Raw genomic sequence first — 5172 nt, 5'->3', positions numbered from 1 at the left:
GGAAGGCATGGCCAGCCGTTGAGAAATGCTTATTGAAATTTTCGAATATCATGGATTTATCAGTGGTGACCGTGTTACCTAGCCTCAGTGCAGTGGGCAGCTGGGAGGAGGTGCTCTTGTTCTCCATGGACTTTACAGTGTCCCAAAACTTTTTGGAGTTAGAGCTACAGGATGCGAATTTCTGCTTGAAAAAGCTAGCCTTTGCTTTCCTGACTGACTGCGTGTATTGGTTCCTGACTTCCCTGAACAGTTGCATATCGTGAGGACTATTCGATGCTATTGCAGTCCGCCACAGGATGTTTTTGTGCTGGTCAAGGGCAGTCAGGTCTGGAGTGAACCAAGGGCTATATCTGTTCTTAGTTCTGAATTTTTTGAACGGGGCATGCTTATCTGAGATGGTGAGGAAATTACTTTTAAAGAATAACCAGGCATCCTCGACTGACGGGATGAGGTCAATATCCTTCCAGGATACCCGGGCCAGGTCGATTAGAAAGGCCTGCTCGCAGAAGTGTTTTAGGGAGCGTTTGACAGTGATGAGGGGTAGTCATTTGACCGCGGATACAGGCAATGAGGCAGTGATCGCTGAGAACCTGATTGAAAACAGCTGAGGTGTATTTGGAGGGCAAGTTGGTCAGGATAATGTCAATGAGGATGCCCATGTTAACGGATTTAGGGTTGTACCTGGTGGGTTCCTTGATGATTTGTGTGAGATTGAGGGCATCTAGCTTAGATTGTAGGACTGCCGGGGTGTTAAGCATATCCCAGTTTAGGTCACCTAACAGAACGAACTCTGAAGCTAGATGAAGGGCGATCATTTCACAAATGGTGTCCAGGGCACAGCTGGGAGGGGACGGGGGTCGATAGCAGGCAGCAACAGTGAGAGACTTATTTCTGGAGAGGTACATTTTTTTAATTAGAAGTTCAAACTGTTTGGGTATCGACCTGGAAAATATGACAGAACTTTGCAGGCTATCTCTACAGTAGACTGCAACTCTTCCCCCTTTGGCAGTTCTATCTTGATGGAAAATGTTGTAACTGGGTATGGAAATCTCAGAATTGTTGGTGGCCTTCCTATGCCAGGATTCAGACACGGCAAGGACATCAGGGTTGGAGGAGTGTGCTGAAGCAGTGAGTAAAAACAAATGTATGTAGCACACATGAAATGGAGTTGACATAACAAATGGCTGCTGGATTGATGCAAATAATCATGATATAATTCTGCCAGGTAGGAAGACTACTTTGTAGCTAGTTAGCATTTAATTGCAAAACGTTTTTGGGAAAGCCTTTCCATACCAGAAGAGGATTAGGCCTATCATTAGCACCACTATACATTTCCTGTTCCTTAATTGTTTGAAATCTGGACGTTTTACTTCATATTATGAGGCATTTCTTACCTTGCATTAAAGTAGCAAAGTCATAATCTGACCATTGAAATGTTGATGGAAATATATTTTATCATCACTTGTTTTTCTTTTCAACTTTCTTTCATTGTCTAGCAGCCATGATGGTTGTTGCATCTTTAGATCTCCACCCTTTAGATCTCCAAAATTCTAATGGATATTTCCATCTCTGTCCATGAAACCGCTCACATGTATGGTTTTCATTTTAGAATTTGGAACATCCCACTGACCCAGATTGGCCCGAACTGGAGTCTTCTCTTCTGACCCTCCAGCTGTGACCCATATTTCCCAGTGTATCTGTTGGTCAACAGACCCATCCCATCTGGGCCCCCGAGCTCACTAACTCAGGATGCAAATAACCCCACTATAATACACATGCAACGGCTCAGCATTAATATATGAAATCATTTGTCGTGTGAATCCAGAGCTCTATAATCTCTGTGGTTGGTCTAGTGGAATGAACAGAGCTGCTACTGCTGTTTTAGGGGGCAAAGAGCGCTACTGTTAAGACAGAGAGGCTAAACGGCGCTTACCTTCCCCCTACCCCCTCAGCCGTCACACAAGTATGTGTGTGTACACATGCACAGACGCACATACACACTTACATAAATGTGAAGTAAGAGCACAAGTGCAAGGCACTAGAATAATGTGGTGTAATGACAGACACTGCACTGTAATTGTGTGTGTGTGTGTGTACTCGTGGGCAAAAAAGGCAATTAATGTGCGGCTGGTCAGTATTTGAGATTTCATTTTCCCAGTGTGCGCCTGTGTGTCCTTTTTAGTCTGTGTAAATGGTGAATGGCGTGCCTGTGACGCGTCCATCCAGACAGGAAATGGTCAGGTCTGGGCAGCGGCGGCTCTGGCCCAACGTGACAGAGCACAGCACGGTAACTTCCTGCGTCTGCCTATCGTACGGACATCACCACTCGCCAAGCTCGCCGGATAATCACATCAGCAGCTGTAATAGGGGGAAGAGAGAGTGACAAATCTCGTTACAGATGCAGACTCAGTCTGTTTTTATGTAGCTGGCCTCTTATTTATTTCCCTCAATGAAGATTCATGTTTTGCTGTGGGAGAAGTAATGTGATAAGCGGCCGGGGGCTGTGCTGACGCTGGCTCGAGGGACAAAACACAGTTGTTGTCCAGCTTGTTCATTCAGAATGCCGCAGAGGATGACGTCACCTCTCGCTCTTTGTCTCTTTCTCATACGTCTTAGTCAGTGTACGGTGTCAGTGTGTGTGGGCTTTCTGACCAATGCCTCCTTCATGGTGAGTGTTGAAGAGGCTGAAATGAAGGATAATAGCTCCCTTTACACACTAACAATTTGGTTAGTTTCACAACTTTGGAAAGTACATAGTCGTAGAAGTAGTGCTGGACTCATCGCTGGATTTGCAATTCTACAGGGAAACAGAATCAGGTACAATAAATATATACCGAACAAAAAATATAAACACAACATGTAAAGTGTTGGTCCCATGTTTCATGAGCTGAAATAAAAGATCCCCAAATGTTCCATACGTACAAAAAAAGTGTATTTCTTTCATATTGTCACGGCTAGCTGAAGGACTGGACCAAGGTGCAGCATGGTAAGCGTACATTTTCTCTATAGTAAAAAATGACGCTGACAAAACAAAGAACAAAAACCAACCTGTGATGCTATGTGCCCTGAACAAAGACAAAGTTAACTTCCCACAAAACAGGTGGGGGAAAAGGGTACCTAAGTAGGGTTCTCAATCAGACAACGATAGACAGCTGCCTCTTATTGAGAACCACACCCGGCCAAACACATAGAAATAGAAAATCATAGAACATAGAACATAAACTGCCCACCCAAATCACACCCTGACCAAACCAAAATAGAGACATAAAACGTTCTCTACGGTCAGGGCGTGACACATTTTGTGCACACATTTTTTTACATCCCTGTTGAGTAAGCGTTTCTTCTTTGCCAAGATAATCCATCCACCTGACAGGTGTGACATATTAAGAAGCTGTTTAAACAGCATGATCATTACACAGGTGCAGCTTGTGCTGGGGACAATTTCGCTAGCATAAGCAACCTAATAATGTTGTTTCAGAGAATTTGGCAATACGTCCAAACAGCCTCACAACCGCAGACCACATGTAACCACGCCAGCCCAGGACCTCCACATTCAGTTTCTTCACTTTCGGATCGTCTGAGACCAGTCACCTGAACAGCTTCTGAAACTGTGGGTTTCCACAACCGCAGGATTGTTAGAGCTGTTAGAAACCGTCTCAGGGAAACTCACTTACGTGCTCATTGTCCTTACTAAGGTCTTAACCTGACTGCAGTAAACGACTTCGGTGGCCACGCACGCTGGCGATGTGTGCTTTTCACGGATTAATTCCGGTTTCAACTGTACCGGGCAGATGGCAGACAGTGTGTATAGCGTTGTGTGGGCGAGTGGTTTGTTGATGTCAACGTTGTGAACAGAGTGCCCCATGGGGTTGTGGAATGGGCAGGCATAAGCTATGGACAACAAACACGGCCTGCATACTCACCAGACATTTCACCCATTGAGCACGTTTGGGATGCTCTGGATCGACGTGTACGACAGCGTGTTCCAGTTCCTGCCAATATCCAGCAACTTCGCACAGCCATTGAAGAGGAGTGGGACAAGATTCCAGAGTCAACAGCCTGATCAACAGCCTGATCAACAGCCTGATCAACAGCCTGATCAACAGCCTGATCAACAGCCTGATCAACAGCCTGATCAACAGCCTGATCAACAGCCTGATCAACAGCCTGATCAGCTCTATGTGAAGGAGATGTGTCGCGCTACATGAAGCAAGTGATGGTCACACCATATGTTGACTGGTTTTCTGATCCATCCTTTTTTTCAAGGTATCTGTGACCAACAGATGCATATCTGTATTCCCATTCATGTGAAATCCATAGATTAGGGCCTAATTCATTTATTTTAGTTGACTGTGTTCCTTATATGATCTGTAACTCACTCAAATCTTTTTGAAATTGTTGCATGTTGTGTTTCTATTTTCGTTCAGTGCAATACAACACTCTACCCTACGTCTTACACATGCCCTATTAATGCAAAGATTGCCATAGTTGTCATCTAAACTTAATGAGTTGTTGTAAAAAAAAAATTAAAAAGGATGAATTGTGTTGAGCCTGTGGACAGACAGACAGACATCATGCTAAGCCGCCCAGCCAGCCAGTCAAACCAATTTCATTTTGGGGATAAATGAAACGGCGTCGTGAGGAGCATGTACAATGGTATGATTACAGCAGGTACAACGGTATGATTATTTGAGTGGCAGACCAACATGTGAAAAACAGGTTGCATCCAATTAAATGTACATTAACATGCTACAGATAGCTCCATTAGTGCTGGCATTTCTTGTACATAATTACCCAAATGTTTATGCTTATGAGGTCCAAGCGAGGAAATGCAGCACCCCTCCGTGGAACAATGAGGCTGCTTAGAAAGAGCTTCTCTATGTCGTTTACATAATGAGGTTTCAGACCAGCGGTAGGTAGGAGAGGTTCGATGATTTGCTCGTGGCATTTAGAAAAAGAGAACACTTTTATAGCCATGGGTCTAGATGACATTTTTTTTTCCCAGGAAGAGACCGATTTCAGTAGCATTTCACGAAAACACTGGGGTTGCCTTACTCTTACAAAAAAAGCCAATGGCTTTGATACTAGAACAGAAATAAGCTCCATCTGATATTGTAGCGGGAGCTGTAGCTTAGCTTGCCTCATCGGAGGTGAGGAGTGCACAGTGTATCT

The 5172-nt window shown here is 44.4% G+C and overlaps 1 long non-coding RNA gene across 1 annotated transcript; it reads right to left on the bottom strand.

The window, feature by feature from the left end:
• Positions 1-2346: 2346 nt before the first annotated feature.
• On the bottom strand, positions 2347-3093 carry LOC116354510 (uncharacterized). Its single transcript, XR_004203835.1, has 2 exons — positions 3049-3093; positions 2347-2684 (listed from the first exon to the last, which is right to left on the bottom strand). It is a non-coding gene; the product is annotated as an uncharacterized LOC116354510 (long non-coding RNA).
• Between the last annotated feature and the right edge of the window lie 2079 nt (positions 3094-5172).

This window comes from Oncorhynchus kisutch, linkage group LG17, assembly GCF_002021735.2.
Source record: "Oncorhynchus kisutch isolate 150728-3 linkage group LG17, Okis_V2, whole genome shotgun sequence".
NCBI lineage: Eukaryota > Metazoa > Chordata > Actinopteri > Salmoniformes > Salmonidae > Oncorhynchus > Oncorhynchus kisutch.
The sequence above is the reverse complement of the archived record's forward strand: the minus strand, read 5'-3'. Positions and strand labels throughout refer to the sequence as shown.